The 16,547-nt window shown below is 49.0% G+C and overlaps 44 non-coding genes across 44 annotated transcripts; all 44 read right to left on the bottom strand.

Annotated features, from left to right (window-relative positions):
• Nucleotides 1-64: 64 nt before the first annotated feature.
• trnag-gcc (transfer RNA glycine (anticodon GCC)) lies at nucleotides 65-135 on the bottom strand. Its single transcript has one exon. It is a non-coding gene; the product is annotated as a tRNA-Gly (tRNA).
• Nucleotides 136-363: 228 nt separating this feature from the next.
• trnag-gcc (transfer RNA glycine (anticodon GCC)) lies at nucleotides 364-434 on the bottom strand. The gene has a single exon. It is a non-coding gene; the product is annotated as a tRNA-Gly (tRNA).
• A 228-nt stretch (nucleotides 435-662) lies between these two features.
• trnag-gcc (transfer RNA glycine (anticodon GCC)) lies at nucleotides 663-733 on the bottom strand. Its single transcript has one exon. It is a non-coding gene; the product is annotated as a tRNA-Gly (tRNA).
• Nucleotides 734-961: 228 nt separating this feature from the next.
• trnag-gcc (transfer RNA glycine (anticodon GCC)) lies at nucleotides 962-1,032 on the bottom strand. Its single transcript has one exon. It is a non-coding gene; the product is annotated as a tRNA-Gly (tRNA).
• A 228-nt stretch (nucleotides 1,033-1,260) lies between these two features.
• trnag-gcc (transfer RNA glycine (anticodon GCC)) lies at nucleotides 1,261-1,331 on the bottom strand. The gene has a single exon. It is a non-coding gene; the product is annotated as a tRNA-Gly (tRNA).
• A 228-nt stretch (nucleotides 1,332-1,559) lies between these two features.
• On the bottom strand, nucleotides 1,560-1,630 carry trnag-gcc (transfer RNA glycine (anticodon GCC)). Its single transcript has one exon. It is a non-coding gene; the product is annotated as a tRNA-Gly (tRNA).
• A 228-nt stretch (nucleotides 1,631-1,858) lies between these two features.
• trnag-gcc (transfer RNA glycine (anticodon GCC)) lies at nucleotides 1,859-1,929 on the bottom strand. Its single transcript has one exon. It is a non-coding gene; the product is annotated as a tRNA-Gly (tRNA).
• A 228-nt stretch (nucleotides 1,930-2,157) lies between these two features.
• On the bottom strand, nucleotides 2,158-2,228 carry trnag-gcc (transfer RNA glycine (anticodon GCC)). The gene has a single exon. It is a non-coding gene; the product is annotated as a tRNA-Gly (tRNA).
• Nucleotides 2,229-2,456: 228 nt separating this feature from the next.
• Nucleotides 2,457-2,527, bottom strand: trnag-gcc (transfer RNA glycine (anticodon GCC)). Its single transcript has one exon. It is a non-coding gene; the product is annotated as a tRNA-Gly (tRNA).
• A 1,424-nt stretch (nucleotides 2,528-3,951) lies between these two features.
• On the bottom strand, nucleotides 3,952-4,022 carry trnag-gcc (transfer RNA glycine (anticodon GCC)). The gene has a single exon. It is a non-coding gene; the product is annotated as a tRNA-Gly (tRNA).
• Nucleotides 4,023-4,250: 228 nt separating this feature from the next.
• On the bottom strand, nucleotides 4,251-4,321 carry trnag-gcc (transfer RNA glycine (anticodon GCC)). The gene has a single exon. It is a non-coding gene; the product is annotated as a tRNA-Gly (tRNA).
• Nucleotides 4,322-4,549: 228 nt separating this feature from the next.
• trnag-gcc (transfer RNA glycine (anticodon GCC)) lies at nucleotides 4,550-4,620 on the bottom strand. The gene has a single exon. It is a non-coding gene; the product is annotated as a tRNA-Gly (tRNA).
• Nucleotides 4,621-4,848: 228 nt separating this feature from the next.
• trnag-gcc (transfer RNA glycine (anticodon GCC)) lies at nucleotides 4,849-4,919 on the bottom strand. Its single transcript has one exon. It is a non-coding gene; the product is annotated as a tRNA-Gly (tRNA).
• A 1,424-nt stretch (nucleotides 4,920-6,343) lies between these two features.
• On the bottom strand, nucleotides 6,344-6,414 carry trnag-gcc (transfer RNA glycine (anticodon GCC)). Its single transcript has one exon. It is a non-coding gene; the product is annotated as a tRNA-Gly (tRNA).
• A 228-nt stretch (nucleotides 6,415-6,642) lies between these two features.
• Nucleotides 6,643-6,713, bottom strand: trnag-gcc (transfer RNA glycine (anticodon GCC)). The gene has a single exon. It is a non-coding gene; the product is annotated as a tRNA-Gly (tRNA).
• A 228-nt stretch (nucleotides 6,714-6,941) lies between these two features.
• trnag-gcc (transfer RNA glycine (anticodon GCC)) lies at nucleotides 6,942-7,012 on the bottom strand. The gene has a single exon. It is a non-coding gene; the product is annotated as a tRNA-Gly (tRNA).
• A 228-nt stretch (nucleotides 7,013-7,240) lies between these two features.
• On the bottom strand, nucleotides 7,241-7,311 carry trnag-gcc (transfer RNA glycine (anticodon GCC)). Its single transcript has one exon. It is a non-coding gene; the product is annotated as a tRNA-Gly (tRNA).
• Nucleotides 7,312-7,539: 228 nt separating this feature from the next.
• On the bottom strand, nucleotides 7,540-7,610 carry trnag-gcc (transfer RNA glycine (anticodon GCC)). Its single transcript has one exon. It is a non-coding gene; the product is annotated as a tRNA-Gly (tRNA).
• Nucleotides 7,611-7,838: 228 nt separating this feature from the next.
• trnag-gcc (transfer RNA glycine (anticodon GCC)) lies at nucleotides 7,839-7,909 on the bottom strand. Its single transcript has one exon. It is a non-coding gene; the product is annotated as a tRNA-Gly (tRNA).
• Nucleotides 7,910-8,137: 228 nt separating this feature from the next.
• Nucleotides 8,138-8,208, bottom strand: trnag-gcc (transfer RNA glycine (anticodon GCC)). The gene has a single exon. It is a non-coding gene; the product is annotated as a tRNA-Gly (tRNA).
• A 228-nt stretch (nucleotides 8,209-8,436) lies between these two features.
• Nucleotides 8,437-8,507, bottom strand: trnag-gcc (transfer RNA glycine (anticodon GCC)). The gene has a single exon. It is a non-coding gene; the product is annotated as a tRNA-Gly (tRNA).
• A 228-nt stretch (nucleotides 8,508-8,735) lies between these two features.
• On the bottom strand, nucleotides 8,736-8,806 carry trnag-gcc (transfer RNA glycine (anticodon GCC)). Its single transcript has one exon. It is a non-coding gene; the product is annotated as a tRNA-Gly (tRNA).
• A 228-nt stretch (nucleotides 8,807-9,034) lies between these two features.
• On the bottom strand, nucleotides 9,035-9,105 carry trnag-gcc (transfer RNA glycine (anticodon GCC)). Its single transcript has one exon. It is a non-coding gene; the product is annotated as a tRNA-Gly (tRNA).
• Nucleotides 9,106-9,333: 228 nt separating this feature from the next.
• Nucleotides 9,334-9,404, bottom strand: trnag-gcc (transfer RNA glycine (anticodon GCC)). Its single transcript has one exon. It is a non-coding gene; the product is annotated as a tRNA-Gly (tRNA).
• A 228-nt stretch (nucleotides 9,405-9,632) lies between these two features.
• Nucleotides 9,633-9,703, bottom strand: trnag-gcc (transfer RNA glycine (anticodon GCC)). The gene has a single exon. It is a non-coding gene; the product is annotated as a tRNA-Gly (tRNA).
• Nucleotides 9,704-9,931: 228 nt separating this feature from the next.
• trnag-gcc (transfer RNA glycine (anticodon GCC)) lies at nucleotides 9,932-10,002 on the bottom strand. Its single transcript has one exon. It is a non-coding gene; the product is annotated as a tRNA-Gly (tRNA).
• A 228-nt stretch (nucleotides 10,003-10,230) lies between these two features.
• On the bottom strand, nucleotides 10,231-10,301 carry trnag-gcc (transfer RNA glycine (anticodon GCC)). The gene has a single exon. It is a non-coding gene; the product is annotated as a tRNA-Gly (tRNA).
• Nucleotides 10,302-10,529: 228 nt separating this feature from the next.
• trnag-gcc (transfer RNA glycine (anticodon GCC)) lies at nucleotides 10,530-10,600 on the bottom strand. The gene has a single exon. It is a non-coding gene; the product is annotated as a tRNA-Gly (tRNA).
• Nucleotides 10,601-10,828: 228 nt separating this feature from the next.
• Nucleotides 10,829-10,899, bottom strand: trnag-gcc (transfer RNA glycine (anticodon GCC)). Its single transcript has one exon. It is a non-coding gene; the product is annotated as a tRNA-Gly (tRNA).
• Nucleotides 10,900-11,127: 228 nt separating this feature from the next.
• Nucleotides 11,128-11,198, bottom strand: trnag-gcc (transfer RNA glycine (anticodon GCC)). Its single transcript has one exon. It is a non-coding gene; the product is annotated as a tRNA-Gly (tRNA).
• Nucleotides 11,199-11,426: 228 nt separating this feature from the next.
• trnag-gcc (transfer RNA glycine (anticodon GCC)) lies at nucleotides 11,427-11,497 on the bottom strand. Its single transcript has one exon. It is a non-coding gene; the product is annotated as a tRNA-Gly (tRNA).
• Nucleotides 11,498-11,725: 228 nt separating this feature from the next.
• trnag-gcc (transfer RNA glycine (anticodon GCC)) lies at nucleotides 11,726-11,796 on the bottom strand. Its single transcript has one exon. It is a non-coding gene; the product is annotated as a tRNA-Gly (tRNA).
• A 228-nt stretch (nucleotides 11,797-12,024) lies between these two features.
• trnag-gcc (transfer RNA glycine (anticodon GCC)) lies at nucleotides 12,025-12,095 on the bottom strand. The gene has a single exon. It is a non-coding gene; the product is annotated as a tRNA-Gly (tRNA).
• A 228-nt stretch (nucleotides 12,096-12,323) lies between these two features.
• On the bottom strand, nucleotides 12,324-12,394 carry trnag-gcc (transfer RNA glycine (anticodon GCC)). The gene has a single exon. It is a non-coding gene; the product is annotated as a tRNA-Gly (tRNA).
• A 228-nt stretch (nucleotides 12,395-12,622) lies between these two features.
• On the bottom strand, nucleotides 12,623-12,693 carry trnag-gcc (transfer RNA glycine (anticodon GCC)). Its single transcript has one exon. It is a non-coding gene; the product is annotated as a tRNA-Gly (tRNA).
• Nucleotides 12,694-12,921: 228 nt separating this feature from the next.
• trnag-gcc (transfer RNA glycine (anticodon GCC)) lies at nucleotides 12,922-12,992 on the bottom strand. Its single transcript has one exon. It is a non-coding gene; the product is annotated as a tRNA-Gly (tRNA).
• Nucleotides 12,993-13,220: 228 nt separating this feature from the next.
• trnag-gcc (transfer RNA glycine (anticodon GCC)) lies at nucleotides 13,221-13,291 on the bottom strand. Its single transcript has one exon. It is a non-coding gene; the product is annotated as a tRNA-Gly (tRNA).
• A 228-nt stretch (nucleotides 13,292-13,519) lies between these two features.
• On the bottom strand, nucleotides 13,520-13,590 carry trnag-gcc (transfer RNA glycine (anticodon GCC)). Its single transcript has one exon. It is a non-coding gene; the product is annotated as a tRNA-Gly (tRNA).
• A 228-nt stretch (nucleotides 13,591-13,818) lies between these two features.
• trnag-gcc (transfer RNA glycine (anticodon GCC)) lies at nucleotides 13,819-13,889 on the bottom strand. The gene has a single exon. It is a non-coding gene; the product is annotated as a tRNA-Gly (tRNA).
• Nucleotides 13,890-14,117: 228 nt separating this feature from the next.
• trnag-gcc (transfer RNA glycine (anticodon GCC)) lies at nucleotides 14,118-14,188 on the bottom strand. Its single transcript has one exon. It is a non-coding gene; the product is annotated as a tRNA-Gly (tRNA).
• A 228-nt stretch (nucleotides 14,189-14,416) lies between these two features.
• trnag-gcc (transfer RNA glycine (anticodon GCC)) lies at nucleotides 14,417-14,487 on the bottom strand. Its single transcript has one exon. It is a non-coding gene; the product is annotated as a tRNA-Gly (tRNA).
• Nucleotides 14,488-14,715: 228 nt separating this feature from the next.
• On the bottom strand, nucleotides 14,716-14,786 carry trnag-gcc (transfer RNA glycine (anticodon GCC)). Its single transcript has one exon. It is a non-coding gene; the product is annotated as a tRNA-Gly (tRNA).
• A 228-nt stretch (nucleotides 14,787-15,014) lies between these two features.
• On the bottom strand, nucleotides 15,015-15,085 carry trnag-gcc (transfer RNA glycine (anticodon GCC)). Its single transcript has one exon. It is a non-coding gene; the product is annotated as a tRNA-Gly (tRNA).
• Nucleotides 15,086-15,359: 274 nt separating this feature from the next.
• trnag-ccc (transfer RNA glycine (anticodon CCC)) lies at nucleotides 15,360-15,430 on the bottom strand. Its single transcript has one exon. It is a non-coding gene; the product is annotated as a tRNA-Gly (tRNA).
• Nucleotides 15,431-16,547: the final 1,117 nt, after the last annotated feature.

Below are 16,547 nucleotides of genomic sequence, written 5' to 3'. Positions count from 1 at the left end.
TCAGCAGAAGCGACATAAGAAGGCTTTACAGAAACAGACTTCTGGAAGTCCCAAACAAACTTTTTGCATTGGCCGGGAATCGAACCCGGGCCTCCCGCGTGGCAGGCGAGAATTCTACCACTGAACCACCAATGCTCGACACGCAGCTCGCCCTCGTTTGGTCGGCACGAGAGACGCGGCGCTTGCACTCATTAGTTTTTAGAAACTCTTTCATATCACACGAGTGGAAAGGCAACTGGAGCTTCTTTAAGTAAATCAGGTGTCACTCTTTAACTTTTAATCACAGTCAGTAATGCTGATCAGCAGAAGCGACATAAGCAGGCTTTACAGAAGCAGACTTCTGGAAGTCCCAAACAAACTTTTTGCATTGGCCGGGAATCGAACCCGGGCCTCCCGCGTGGCAGGCGAGAATTCTACCACTGAACCACCAATGCTTGACACCCAGCCTGCCCTCGTGTGGTCGGCACGAGAGACGCGGCGCTTGCACTCATTAGTTTTTAGAAACTCTTTCATTTCACACGAGTGGAAAGGCAACTGGAGCTTCTTTAAGTAAATCAGGTGTCACTCTTTAACTTTTAATCACAGTCAGTAATGCTGATCAGCAGTAGCGACATAAGCAGGCTTTACAGAAACAGACTTCTGGAAGTCCCAAACAAACTATTTGCATTGGCCGGGAATCGAACCCGGGCCTCCCGCGTGGCAGGCGAGAATTCTACCACTGAACCACCAATGCTCGACACCCAGCCTGCACTCGTGTGGTCGGCACGAGAGACGCGGCGCTTGCACTCATTAGTTTTTAGAAACTCTTTCATTTCACACGAGTGGAAAGGCAACTGGAGCTTCTTTAAGTAAATCAGGTGTCACTCTTTAACTTTTAATCACAGTCAGTAATGCTGATCAGCAGAAGCGACATAAGAAGGCTTTACAGAAACAGACTTCTGGAAGTCCCAAACAAACTTTTTGCATTGGCCGGGAATCGAACCCGGGCCTCCCGCGTGGCAGGCGAGAATTCTACCACTGAACCACCAATGCTCGACACGCAGCTCGCCCTCGTTTGGTCGGCACGAGAGACGCGGCGCTTGCACTCATTAGTTTTTAGAAACTCTTTCATATCACACGAGTGGAAAGGCAACTGGAGCTTCTTTAAGTAAATCAGGTGTCACTCTTTAACTTTTAATCACAGTCAGTAATGCTGATCAGCAGAAGCGACATAAGCAGGCTTTACAGAAGCAGACTTCTGGAAGTCCCAAACAAACTTTTTGCATTGGCCGGGAATCGAACCCGGGCCTCCCGCGTGGCAGGCGAGAATTCTACCACTGAACCACCAATGCTTGACACCCAGCCTGCCCTCGTGTGGTCGGCACGAGAGACGCGGCGCTTGCACTCATTAGTTTTTAGAAACTCTTTCATTTCACACGAGTGGAAAGGCAACTGGAGCTTCTTTAAGTAAATCAGGTGTCACTCTTTAACTTTTAATCACAGTCAGTAATGCTGATCAGCAGTAGCGACATAAGCAGGCTTTACAGAAACAGACTTCTGGAAGTCCCAAACAAACTATTTGCATTGGCCGGGAATCGAACCCGGGCCTCCCGCGTGGCAGGCGAGAATTCTACCACTGAACCACCAATGCTCGACACGCAGCTCGCCCTCGTTTGGTCGGCACGAGAGACACGGCGCTTGCACTCATTAGTTTTTAGAAACTCTTTCATTTCACACGAGTGGAAAGGCAAGTGGAGCTTCTTTAAGTAAATCAGGTGTCACTCTTTAACTTTTAATCACAGTCAGTAATGCTGATCAGCAGAAGCGACATAAGAAGGCTTTACAGAAACAGACTTCTGGAAGTCCCAAACAAACTTTTTGCATTGGCCGGGAATCGAACCCGGGCCTCCCGCGTGGCAGGCGAGAATTCTACCACTGAACCACCAATGCTTGACACCCAGCCTGCCCTCGTGTGGTCGGCACGAGAGACGCGGCGCTTGCACTCATTAGTTTTTAGAAACTCTTTCATTTCACACGAGTGGAAAGGCAAGTGGAGCTTCTTTAAGTAAATCAGGTGTCACTCTTTAACTTTTAATCACAGTCAGTAATGCTGATCAGCAGAAGCGACATAAGAAGGCTTTACAGAAACAGACTTCTGGAAGTCCCAAACAAACTTTTTGCATTGGCCGGGAATCGAACCCGGGCCTCCCGCGTGGCAGGCGAGAATTCTACCACTGAACCACCAATGCTCGACACGCAGCCTGCCCTCGTGTGGTCGGCACGAGAGACGCGGCGCTTGCACTCATTAGTTTTTAGAAACTCTTTCATTTCACACGAGTGGAAAGGCAACTGGAGCTTCTTTAAGTAAATCAGGTGTCACTCTTTAACTTTTAATCACAGTCAGTAATGCTGATCAGCAGTAGCGACATAAGCAGGCTTTACAGAAACAGACTTCTGGAAGTCCCAAACAAACTATTTGCATTGGCCGGGAATCGAACCCGGGCCTCCCGCGTGGCAGGCGAGAATTCTACCACTGAACCACCAATGCTCGACACGCAGCTCGCCCTCGTTTGGTCGGCACGAGAGACACGGCGCTTGCACTCATTAGTTTTTAGAAACTCTTTCATTTCACACGAGTGGAAAGGCAAGTGGAGCTTCTTTAAGTAAATCAGGTGTCACTCTTTAACTTTTAATCACAGTCAGTAATGCTGATCAGCAGAAGCGACATAAGAAGGCTTTACAGAAACAGACTTCTGGAAGTCCCAAACAAACTTTTTGCATTGGCCGGGAATGGAACCCGGGCCTCCCGCGTGGCAGGCGAGAATTCTACCACTGAACCACCAATGCTTGACACCCAGCCTGCCCTCGTGTGGTCGGCACGAGAGACGCGGCGCTTGCACTCATTAGTTTTTAGAAACTCTTTCATTTCACACGAGTGGAAAGGCAACTGGAGCTTCTTTAAGTAAATCAGGTGTCACTCTTTAACTTTTAATCACAGTCAGTAATGCTGATCAGCAGAAGCGACATAAGAAGGCTTTACAGAAACAGACTTCTGGAAGTCCCAAACAAACTTTTTGCATTGGCCGGGAATGGAACCCGGGCCTCCCGCGTGGCAGGCGAGAATTCTACCACTGAACCACCAATGCTTGACACCCAGCCTGCCCTCGTGTGGTCGGCACGAGAGACGCGGCGCTTGCACTCATTAGTTTTTAGAAACTCTTTCATTTCACACGAGTGGAAAGGCAACTGGAGCTTCTTTAAGTAAATCAGGTGTCACTCTTTAACTTTTAATCACAGTCAGTAATGCTGATCAGCAGAAGCGACATAAGAAGGCTTTACAGAAACAGACTTCTGGAAGTCCCAAACAAACTTTTTGCATTGGGCGGGAATCGAACCCGGGCCTCCCGCGTGGCAGGCGAGAATTCTACCACTGAACCACCAATGCTCGACACGCAGCTCGCCCTCGTTTGGTCGGCACGAGAGACGCGGCGCTTGCACTCATTAGTTTTTAGAAACTCTTTCATATCACACGAGTGGAAAGGCAACTGGAGCTTCTTTAAGTAAATCAGGTGTCACTCTTTAACTTTTAATCACAGTCAGTAATGCTGATCAGCAGAAGCGACATAAGAAGGCTTTACAGAAACAGACTTCTGGAAGTCCCAAACAAACTTTTTGCATTGGCCGGGAATCGAACCCGGGCCTCCCGCGTGGCGGGCGAGAATTCTACCACTGAACCACCAATGCTCGACACGCAGCTCGCCCTCGTTTGGTCGGCACGAGAGACGCGGCGCTTGCACTCATTAGTTTTTAGAAACTCTTTCATATCACACGAGTGGAAAGGCAACTGGAGCTTCTTTAAGTAAATCAGGTGTCACTCTTTAACTTTTAATCACAGTCAGTAATGCTGATCAGCAGAAGCGACATAAGCAGGCTTTACAGAAGCAGACTTCTGGAAGTCCCAAACAAACTTTTTGCATTGGCCGGGAATCGAACCCGGGCCTCCCGCGTGGCAGGCGAGAATTCTACCACTGAACCACCAATGCTCGACACGCAGCCTGCCCTCGTGTGGTCGGCACGAGAGACGCGGCGCTTGCACTCATTAGTTTTTAGAAACTCTTTCATTTCACACGAGTGGAAAGGCAACTGGAGCTTCTTTAAGTAAATCAGGTGTCACTCTTTAACTTTTAATCACAGTCAGTAATGCTGATCAGCAGTAGCGACATAAGCAGGCTTTACAGAAACAGACTTCTGGAAGTCCCAAACAAACTATTTGCATTGGCCGGGAATCGAACCCGGGCCTCCCGCGTGGCAGGCGAGAATTCTACCACTGAACCACCAATGCTCGACACGCAGCTCGCCCTCGTTTGGTCGGCACGAGAGACGCGGCGCTTGCACTCATTAGTTTTTAGAAACTCTTTCATATCACACGAGTGGAAAGGCAACTGGAGCTTCTTTAAGTAAATCAGGTGTCACTCTTTAACTTTTAATCACAGTCAGTAATGCTGATCAGCAGTAGCGACATAAGCAGGCTTTACAGAAACAGACTTCTGGAAGTCCCAAACAAACTATTTGCATTGGCCGGGAATCGAACCCGGGCCTCCCGCGTGGCAGGCGAGAATTCTACCACTGAACCACCAATGCTCGACACGCAGCTCGCCCTCGTTTGGTCGGCACGAGAGACACGGCGCTTGCACTCATTAGTTTTTAGAAACTCTTTCATTTCACACGAGTGGAAAGGCAAGTGGAGCTTCTTTAAGTAAATCAGGTGTCACTCTTTAACTTTTAATCACAGTCAGTAATGCTGATCAGCAGAAGCGACATAAGCAGGCTTTACAGAAGCAGACTTCTGGAAGTCCCAAACAAACTTTTTGCATTGGCCGGGAATCGAACCCGGGCCTCCCGCGTGGCAGGCGAGAATTCTACCACTGAACCACCAATGCTCGACACGCAGCTCGCCCTCGTTTGGTCGGCACGAGAGACGCGGCGCTTGCACTCATTAGTTTTTAGAAACTCTTTCATATCACACGAGTGGAAAGGCAACTGGAGCTTCTTTAAGTAAATCAGGTGTCACTCTTTAACTTTTAATCACAGTCAGTAATGCTGATCAGCAGAAGCGACATAAGCAGGCTTTACAGAAACAGACTTCTGGAAGTCCCAAACAAACTTTTTGCATTGGCCGGGAATGGAACCCGGGCCTCCCGCGTGGCAGGCGAGAATTCTACCACTGAACCACCAATGCTTGACACCCAGCCTGCCCTCGTGTGGTCGGCACGAGAGACGCGGCGCTTGCACTCATTAGTTTTTAGAAACTCTTTCATTTCACACGAGTGGAAAGGCAACTGGAGCTTCTTTAAGTAAATCAGGTGTCACTCTTTAACTTTTAATCACAGTCAGTAATGCTGATCAGCAGAAGCGACATAAGAAGGCTTTACAGAAACAGACTTCTGGAAGTCCCAAACAAACTTTTTGCATTGGCCGGGAATGGAACCCGGGCCTCCCGCGTGGCAGGCGAGAATTCTACCACTGAACCACCAATGCTTGACACCCAGCCTGCCCTCGTGTGGTCGGCACGAGAGACGCGGCGCTTGCACTCATTAGTTTTTAGAAACTCTTTCATTTCACACGAGTGGAAAGGCAACTGGAGCTTCTTTAAGTAAATCAGGTGTCACTCTTTAACTTTTAATCACAGTCAGTAATGCTGATCAGCAGAAGCGACATAAGAAGGCTTTACAGAAACAGACTTCTGGAAGTCCCAAACAAACTTTTTGCATTGGGCGGGAATCGAACCCGGGCCTCCCGCGTGGCAGGCGAGAATTCTACCACTGAACCACCAATGCTCGACACGCAGCTCGCCCTCGTTTGGTCGGCACGAGAGACGCGGCGCTTGCACTCATTAGTTTTTAGAAACTCTTTCATATCACACGAGTGGAAAGGCAACTGGAGCTTCTTTAAGTAAATCAGGTGTCACTCTTTAACTTTTAATCACAGTCAGTAATGCTGATCAGCAGAAGCGACATAAGAAGGCTTTACAGAAACAGACTTCTGGAAGTCCCAAACAAACTTTTTGCATTGGCCGGGAATCGAACCCGGGCCTCCCGCGTGGCGGGCGAGAATTCTACCACTGAACCACCAATGCTCGACACGCAGCTCGCCCTCGTTTGGTCGGCACGAGAGACGCGGCGCTTGCACTCATTAGTTTTTAGAAACTCTTTCATATCACACGAGTGGAAAGGCAACTGGAGCTTCTTTAAGTAAATCAGGTGTCACTCTTTAACTTTTAATCACAGTCAGTAATGCTGATCAGCAGAAGCGACATAAGCAGGCTTTACAGAAGCAGACTTCTGGAAGTCCCAAACAAACTTTTTGCATTGGCCGGGAATCGAACCCGGGCCTCCCGCGTGGCAGGCGAGAATTCTACCACTGAACCACCAATGCTCGACACGCAGCCTGCCCTCGTGTGGTCGGCACGAGAGACGCGGCGCTTGCACTCATTAGTTTTTAGAAACTCTTTCATTTCACACGAGTGGAAAGGCAACTGGAGCTTCTTTAAGTAAATCAGGTGTCACTCTTTAACTTTTAATCACAGTCAGTAATGCTGATCAGCAGTAGCGACATAAGCAGGCTTTACAGAAACAGACTTCTGGAAGTCCCAAACAAACTATTTGCATTGGCCGGGAATCGAACCCGGGCCTCCCGCGTGGCAGGCGAGAATTCTACCACTGAACCACCAATGCTCGACACGCAGCTCGCCCTCGTTTGGTCGGCACGAGAGACGCGGCGCTTGCACTCATTAGTTTTTAGAAACTCTTTCATATCACACGAGTGGAAAGGCAACTGGAGCTTCTTTAAGTAAATCAGGTGTCACTCTTTAACTTTTAATCACAGTCAGTAATGCTGATCAGCAGTAGCGACATAAGCAGGCTTTACAGAAACAGACTTCTGGAAGTCCCAAACAAACTATTTGCATTGGCCGGGAATCGAACCCGGGCCTCCCGCGTGGCAGGCGAGAATTCTACCACTGAACCACCAATGCTCGACACGCAGCTCGCCCTCGTTTGGTCGGCACGAGAGACACGGCGCTTGCACTCATTAGTTTTTAGAAACTCTTTCATTTCACACGAGTGGAAAGGCAAGTGGAGCTTCTTTAAGTAAATCAGGTGTCACTCTTTAACTTTTAATCACAGTCAGTAATGCTGATCAGCAGAAGCGACATAAGCAGGCTTTACAGAAGCAGACTTCTGGAAGTCCCAAACAAACTTTTTGCATTGGCCGGGAATCGAACCCGGGCCTCCCGCGTGGCAGGCGAGAATTCTACCACTGAACCACCAATGCTCGACACGCAGCTCGCCCTCGTTTGGTCGGCACGAGAGACGCGGCGCTTGCACTCATTAGTTTTTAGAAACTCTTTCATATCACACGAGTGGAAAGGCAACTGGAGCTTCTTTAAGTAAATCAGGTGTCACTCTTTAACTTTTAATCACAGTCAGTAATGCTGATCAGCAGAAGCGACATAAGCAGGCTTTACAGAAGCAGACTTCTGGAAGTCCCAAACAAACTTTTTGCATTGGCCGGGAATCGAACCCGGGCCTCCCGCGTGGCAGGCGAGAATTCTACCACTGAACCACCAATGCTCGACACGCAGCTCGCCCTCGTTTGGTCGGCACGAGAGACGCGGCGCTTGCACTCATTAGTTTTTAGAAACTCTTTCATATCACACGAGTGGAAAGGCAACTGGAGCTTCTTTAAGTAAATCAGGTGTCACTCTTTAACTTTTAATCACAGTCAGTAATGCTGATCAGCAGAAGCGACATAAGCAGGCTTTACAGAAGCAGACTTCTGGAAGTCCCAAACAAACTTTTTGCATTGGCCGGGAATCGAACCCGGGCCTCCCGCGTGGCAGGCGAGAATTCTACCACTGAACCACCAATGCTCGACACGCAGCCTGCCCTCGTGTGGTCGGCACGAGAGACGCGGCGCTTGCACTCATTAGTTTTTAGAAACTCTTTCATTTCACACGAGTGGAAAGGCAACTGGAGCTTCTTTAAGTAAATCAGGTGTCACTCTTTAACTTTTAATCACAGTCAGTAATGCTGATCAGCAGTAGCGACATAAGCAGGCTTTACAGAAACAGACTTCTGGAAGTCCCAAACAAACTATTTGCATTGGCCGGGAATCGAACCCGGGCCTCCCGCGTGGCAGGCGAGAATTCTACCACTGAACCACCAATGCTCGACAAGCAGCCTGCCCTCGTTTGGTCGGCACGAGAGACGCGGCGCTTGCACTCATTAGTTTTTAGAAACTCTTTCATATCACACGAGTGGAAAGGCAACTGGAGCTTCTTTAAGTAAATCAGGTGTCACTCTTTAACTTTTAATCACAGTCAGTAATGCTGATCAGCAGAAGCGACATAAGCAGGCTTTACAGAAGCAGACTTCTGGAAGTCCCAAACAAACTTTTTGCATTGGCCGGGAATCGAACCCGGGCCTCCCGCGTGGCAGGCGAGAATTCTACCACTGAACCACCAATGCTCGACAAGCAGCCTGCCCTCGTTTGGTCGGCACGAGAGACGCGGCGCTTGCACTCATTAGTTTTTAGAAACTCTTTCATATCACACGAGTGGAAAGGCAACTGGAGCTTCTTTAAGTAAATCAGGTGTCACTCTTTAACTTTTAATCACAGTCAGTAATGCTGATCAGCAGAAGCGACATAAGCAGGCTTTACAGAAGCAGACTTCTGGAAGTCCCAAACAAACTTTTTGCATTGGCCGGGAATCGAACCCGGGCCTCCCGCGTGGCAGGCGAGAATTCTACCACTGAACCACCAATGCTCGACACGCAGCCTGCCCTCGTGTGGTCGGCACGAGAGACGCGGCGCTTGCACTCATTAGTTTTTAGAAACTCTTTCATATCACACGAGTGGAAAGGCAACTGGAGCTTCTTTAAGTAAATCAGGTGTCACTCTTTAACTTTTAATCACAGTCAGTAATGCTGATCAGCAGAAGCGACATAAGCAGGCTTTACAGAAGCAGACTTCTGGAAGTCCCAAACAAACTTTTTGCATTGGCCGGGAATCGAACCCGGGCCTCCCGCGTGGCAGGCGAGAATTCTACCACTGAACCACCAATGCTCGACACGCAGCCTGCCCTCGTGTGGTCGGCACGAGAGACGCGGCGCTTGCACTCATTAGTTTTTAGAAACTCTTTCATTTCACACGAGTGGAAAGGCAACTGGAGCTTCTTTAAGTAAATCAGGTGTCACTCTTTAACTTTTAATCACAGTCAGTAATGCTGATCAGCAGTAGCGACATAAGCAGGCTTTACAGAAACAGACTTCTGGAAGTCCCAAACAAACTATTTGCATTGGCCGGGAATCGAACCCGGGCCTCCCGCGTGGCAGGCGAGAATTCTACCACTGAACCACCAATGCTCGACACGCAGCTCGCCCTCGTTTGGTCGGCACGAGAGACGCGGCGCTTGCACTCATTAGTTTTTAGAAACTCTTTCATATCACACGAGTGGAAAGGCAACTGGAGCTTCTTTAAGTAAATCAGGTGTCACTCTTTAACTTTTAATCACAGTCAGTAATGCTGATCAGCAGTAGCGACATAAGCAGGCTTTACAGAAACAGACTTCTGGAAGTCCCAAACAAACTATTTGCATTGGCCGGGAATCGAACCCGGGCCTCCCGCGTGGCAGGCGAGAATTCTACCACTGAACCACCAATGCTCGACACGCAGCTCGCCCTCGTTTGGTCGGCACGAGAGACACGGCGCTTGCACTCATTAGTTTTTAGAAACTCTTTCATTTCACACGAGTGGAAAGGCAAGTGGAGCTTCTTTAAGTAAATCAGGTGTCACTCTTTAACTTTTAATCACAGTCAGTAATGCTGATCAGCAGAAGCGACATAAGCAGGCTTTACAGAAGCAGACTTCTGGAAGTCCCAAACAAACTTTTTGCATTGGCCGGGAATCGAACCCGGGCCTCCCGCGTGGCAGGCGAGAATTCTACCACTGAACCACCAATGCTCGACACGCAGCTCGCCCTCGTTTGGTCGGCACGAGAGACGCGGCGCTTGCACTCATTAGTTTTTAGAAACTCTTTCATATCACACGAGTGGAAAGGCAACTGGAGCTTCTTTAAGTAAATCAGGTGTCACTCTTTAACTTTTAATCACAGTCAGTAATGCTGATCAGCAGAAGCGACATAAGCAGGCTTTACAGAAGCAGACTTCTGGAAGTCCCAAACAAACTTTTTGCATTGGCCGGGAATCGAACCCGGGCCTCCCGCGTGGCAGGCGAGAATTCTACCACTGAACCACCAATGCTCGACACGCAGCTCGCCCTCGTTTGGTCGGCACGAGAGACGCGGCGCTTGCACTCATTAGTTTTTAGAAACTCTTTCATATCACACGAGTGGAAAGGCAACTGGAGCTTCTTTAAGTAAATCAGGTGTCACTCTTTAACTTTTAATCACAGTCAGTAATGCTGATCAGCAGAAGCGACATAAGCAGGCTTTACAGAAGCAGACTTCTGGAAGTCCCAAACAAACTTTTTGCATTGGCCGGGAATCGAACCCGGGCCTCCCGCGTGGCAGGCGAGAATTCTACCACTGAACCACCAATGCTCGACACGCAGCCTGCCCTCGTGTGGTCGGCACGAGAGACGCGGCGCTTGCACTCATTAGTTTTTAGAAACTCTTTCATTTCACACGAGTGGAAAGGCAACTGGAGCTTCTTTAAGTAAATCAGGTGTCACTCTTTAACTTTTAATCACAGTCAGTAATGCTGATCAGCAGTAGCGACATAAGCAGGCTTTACAGAAGCAGACTTCTGGAAGTCCCAAACAAACTTTTTGCATTGGCCGGGAATCGAACCCGGGCCTCCCGCGTGGCAGGCGAGAATTCTACCACTGAACCACCAATGCTCGACACGCAGCCTGCCCTCGTGTGGTCGGCACGAGAGACGCGGCGCTTGCACTCATTAGTTTTTAGAAACTCTTTCATTTCACACGAGTGGAAAGGCAAGTGGAGCTTCTTTAAGTAAATCAGGTGTCACTCTTTAACTTTTAATCACAGTCAGTAATGCTGATCAGCAGAAGCGACATAAGCAGGCTTTACAGAAGCAGACTTCTGGAAGTCCCAAACAAACTTTTTGCATTGGCCGGGAATCGAACCCGGGCCTCCCGCGTGGCAGGCGAGAATTCTACCACTGAACCACCAATGCTCGACACGCAGCTCGCCCTCGTTTGGTCGGCACGAGAGACGCGGCGCTTGCACTCATTAGTTTTTAGAAACTCTTTCATATCACACGAGTGGAAAGGCAACTGGAGCTTCTTTAAGTAAATCAGGTGTCACTCTTTAACTTTTAATCACAGTCAGTAATGCTGATCAGCAGAAGCGACATAAGCAGGCTTTACAGAAGCAGACTTCTGGAAGTCCCAAACAAACTTTTTGCATTGGCCGGGAATCGAACCCGGGCCTCCCGCGTGGCAGGCGAGAATTCTACCACTGAACCACCAATGCTCGACACGCAGCTCGCCCTCGTTTGGTCGGCACGAGAGACGCGGCGCTTGCACTCATTAGTTTTTAGAAACTCTTTCATATCACACGAGTGGAAAGGCAACTGGAGCTTCTTTAAGTAAATCAGGTGTCACTCTTTAACTTTTAATCACAGTCAGTAATGCTGATCAGCAGAAGCGACATAAGCAGGCTTTACAGAAGCAGACTTCTGGAAGTCCCAAACAAACTTTTTGCATTGGCCGGGAATCGAACCCGGGCCTCCCGCGTGGCAGGCGAGAATTCTACCACTGAACCACCAATGCTCGACACGCAGCCTGCCCTCGTGTGGTCGGCACGAGAGACGCGGCGCTTGCACTCATTAGTTTTTAGAAACTCTTTCATTTCACACGAGTGGAAAGGCAACTGGAGCTTCTTTAAGTAAATCAGGTGTCACTCTTTAACTTTTAATCACAGTCAGTAATGCTGATCAGCAGTAGCGACATAAGCAGGCTTTACAGAAGCAGACTTCTGGAAGTCCCAAACAAACTTTTTGCATTGGCCGGGAATCGAACCCGGGCCTCCCGCGTGGCAGGCGAGAATTCTACCACTGAACCACCAATGCTCGACACGCAGCCTGCCCTCGTGTGGTCGGCACGAGAGACGCGGCGCTTGCACTCATTAGTTTTTAGAAACTCTTTCATTTCACACGAGTGGAAAGGCAAGTGGAGCTTCTTTAAGTAAATCAGGTGTCACTCTTTAACTTTTAATCACAGTCAGTAATGCTGATCAGCAGAAGCGACATAAGCAGGCTTTACAGAAGCAGACTTCTGGAAGTCCCAAACAAACTTTTTGCATTGGCCGGGAATCGAACCCGGGCCTCCCGCGTGGCAGGCGAGAATTCTACCACTGAACCACCAATGCTCGACACGCAGCTCGCCCTCGTTTGGTCGGCACGAGAGACGCGGCGCTTGCACTCATTAGTTTTTAGAAACTCTTTCATATCACACGAGTGGAAAGGCAACTGGAGCTTCTTTAAGTAAATCAGGTGTCACTCTTTAACTTTTAATCACAGTCAGTAATGCTGATCAGCAGAAGCGACATAAGCAGGCTTTACAGAAGCAGACTTCTGGAAGTCCCAAACAAACTTTTTGCATTGGCCGGGAATCGAACCCGGGCCTCCCGCGTGGCAGGCGAGAATTCTACCACTGAACCACCAATGCTCGACACGCAGCTCGCCCTCGTTTGGTCGGCACGAGAGACGCGGCGCTTGCACTCATTAGTTTTTAGAAACTCTTTCATATCACACGAGTGGAAAGGCAACTGGAGCTTCTTTAAGTAAATCAGGTGTCACTCTTTAACTTTTAATCACAGTCAGTAATGCTGATCAGCAGAAGCGACATAAGCAGGCTTTACAGAAGCAGACTTCTGGAAGTCCCAAACAAACTTTTTGCATTGGCCGGGAATCGAACCCGGGCCTCCCGCGTGGCAGGCGAGAATTCTACCACTGAACCACCAATGCTCGACACGCAGCCTGCCCTCGTGTGGTCGGCACGAGAGACGCGGCGCTTGCACTCATTAGTTTTTAGAAACTCTTTCATTTCACACGAGTGGAAAGGCAACTGGAGCTTCTTTAAGTAAATCAGGTGTCACTCTTTAACTTTTAATCACAGTCAGTAATGCTGATCAGCAGTAGCGACATAAGCAGGCTTTACAGAAACAGACTTCTGGAAGTCCCAAACAAACTATTTGCATTGGCCGGGAATCGAACCCGGGCCTCCCGCGTGGCAGGCGAGAATTCTACCACTGAACCACCAATGCTCGACAAGCAGCCTGCCCTCGTTTGGTCGGCACGAGAGACGCGGCGCTTGCACTCATTAGTTTTTAGAAACTCTTTCATATCACACGAGTGGAAAGGCAACTGGAGCTTCTTTAAGTAAATCAGGTGTCACTCTTTAACTTTTAATCACAGTCAGTAATGCTGATCAGCAGAAGCGACATAAGCAGGCTTTACAGAAGCAGACTTCTGGAAGTCCCAAACAAACTTTTTGCATTGGCCGGGAATCGAACCCGGGCCTCCCGCGTGGCAGGCGAGAATTCTACCACTGAACCACCAATGCTCGACACGCAGCTCGCCCTCGTTTGGTCGGCACGAGAGACGCGGCGCTTGCACTCATTAGTTTTTAGAAACTCTTTCATATCACACGAGTGGAAAGGCAACTGGAGCTTCTTTAAGTAAATCAGGTGTCACTCTTTAACTTTTAATCACAGTCAGTAATGCTGATCAGCAGAAGCGACATAAGCAGGCTTTACAGAAGCAGACTTCTGGAAGTCCCAAACAAACTTTTTGCATTGGCCGGGAATCGAACCCGGGCCTCCCGCGTGGCAGGCGAGAATTCTACCACTGAACCACCAATGCTCGACACGCAGCTCGCCCTCGTTTGGTCGGCACGAGAGACGCGGCGCTTGCACTCATTAGTTTTTAGAAACTCTTTCATATCACACGAGTGGAAAGGCAACTGGAGCTTCTTTAAGTAAATCAGGTGTCACTCTTTAACTTTTAATCACAGTCAGTAATGCTGATCAGCAGAAGCGACATAAGCAGGCTTTACAGAAGCAGACTTCTGGAAGTCCCAAACAAACTTTTTGCATTGGCCGGGAATCGAACCCGGGCCTCCCGCGTGGCAGGCGAGAATTCTACCACTGAACCACCAATGCTCGACACGCAGCTCGCCCTCGTTTGGTCGGCACGAGAGACGCGGCGCTTGCACTCATTAGTTTTTAGAAACTCTTTCATATCACACGAGTGGAAAGGCAACTGGAGCTTCTTTAAGTAAATCAGGTGTCACTCTTTAACTTTTAATCACAGTCAGTAATGCTGATCAGCAGAAGCGACATAAGCAGGCTTTACAGAAGCAGACTTCTGGAAGTCCCAAACAAACTTTTTGCATTGGCCGGGAATCGAACCCGGGCCTCCCGCGTGGCAGGCGAGAATTCTACCACTGAACCACCAATGCTCGACACGCAGCCTGCCCTCGTGTGGTCGGCACGAGAGACGCGGCGCTTGCACTCATTAGTTTTTAGAAACTCTTTCATTTCACACGAGTGGAAAGGCAACTGGAGCTTCTTTAAGTAAATCAGGTGTCACTCTTTAACTTTTAATCACAGTCAGTAATGCTGATCAGCAGTAGCGACATAAGCAGGCTTTACAGAAACAGACTTCTGGAAGTCCCAAACAAACTATTTGCATTGGCCGGGAATCGAACCCGGGCCTCCCGCGTGGCAGGCGAGAATTCTACCACTGAACCACCAATGCTCGACAAGCAGCCTGCCCTCGTTTGGTCGGCACGAGAGACGCGGCGCTTGCACTCATTAGTTTTTAGAAACTCTTTCATTTCACACCAGTGGAAAGGCAACTGGAGCTTCTTTAAGTAAATCAGGTGTCACCCTTTAACTTATGATCACAGTCAGTAATGCTGATCAGCAGAAGCGACATAAGAAGGCTTTACAGAAACAGACTTCTGGAAGTCCCAAACAAACTTTTTGCATTGGCCGGGAATCGAACCCGGGCCTCCCGCGTGGCAGGCGAGAATTCTACCACTGAACCACCAATGCTCGACACGCAGCCTGCCCTCGTGTGGTCGCCACGAGAGACGAGCCGCTCGCACTCATTAGCTCGTTGTGACAGAAGCAAGAGCCAGATCAGGTGCCTGTGAGAGGAGCGCGGTCCGGTTGCCAAACGCACGCATATTAAGTGACGGTCATGCTTCGACAGTTCACTTTTCACACGAATGGATAGGCAGCTGGGGCTTCTTTAAGTAAATCATGTGTCACCCTCAATGCTAAATGTAGAAACACCCTCATTTCTGGCACAACAGATAAAAGCCCTTGCATTGGCCGGGAATCGGACCCGGGTCTCTCGCGTGGGAGGCGAGAATTCTACCACTGAACCACCAATGCTCAGCTGCAAAGCCACCTGTGCTTACAGTGAGCGAGGGCATGCTTCTTGGCTCGTCGAAAGAGACGGCAGATGAGGAACACATATTGATCTTGCATTAAGTCCCCTTTTACGAGTTGCGATCATTTGGTGCTTCACGATGATGGCAGGATATTGCTATTTAACTTATAATCCCAGTCAGTAATGCTGATCAGCAGAAGCGACATAAGAAGGCTTTACAGAAACAGACTTCTGGAAGTCCCAAACAAACTTTTTGCATTGGCCGGGAATAGATCCCGGGCCTCCCGCGTGGCAGGCGAGAATTCTACCACTGAACCACCAATGCTCGACACGCAGCTCGCCCTCGTTTGGTCGGCACGAGAGACGCGGCGCTTGCACTCATTAGTTTTTAGAAACTCTTTCATTTCACACCAGTGGAAAGGCAACTGGAGCTTCTTTAAGTAAATCAGGTGTCACCCTTTAACTTATGATCACAGTCAGTAATGCTGATCAGCAGAAGCGACATAAGAAGGCTTTACAGAAACAGACTTCTGGAAGTCCCAAACAAACTTTTTGCATTGGCCGGGAATGGAACCCGGGCCTCCCGCGTGGCAGGCGAGAATTCTACCACTGAACCACCAATGCTTGACACCCAGCCTGCCCTCGTGTGGTCGGCACGAGAGACGCGGCGCTTGCACTCATTAGTTTTTAGAAACTCTTTCATTTCACACGAGTGGAAAGGCAACTGGAGCTTCTTTAAGTAAATCAGGTGTCACTCTTTAACTTTTAATCACAGTCAGTAATGCTGATCAGCAGAAGCGACATAAGAAGGCTTTACAGAAACAGACTTCTGGAAGTCCCAAACAAACTTTTTGCATTGGCCGGGAATGGAACCCGGGCCTCCCGCGTGGCAGGCGAGAATTCTACCACTGAACCACCAATGCTTGACACCCAGCCTGCCCTCGTGTGGTCGGCACGAGAGACGCGGCGCTTGCACTCATTAGTTTTTAGAAACTCTTTCATTTCACACGAGTGGAAAGGCAACTGGAGCTTCTTTAAGTAAATCAGGTGTCACTCTTTAACTTTTAATCACAGTCAGTAATGCTGATCAGCAGAAGCGACATAAGAAGGCTTTACAGA

Source organism: Pseudorasbora parva, chromosome 2 (genome assembly GCF_024679245.1).
Source record: "Pseudorasbora parva isolate DD20220531a chromosome 2, ASM2467924v1, whole genome shotgun sequence".
NCBI lineage: Eukaryota > Metazoa > Chordata > Actinopteri > Cypriniformes > Gobionidae > Pseudorasbora > Pseudorasbora parva.
The sequence above is the reverse complement of the archived record's forward strand: the minus strand, read 5'-3'. Positions and strand labels throughout refer to the sequence as shown.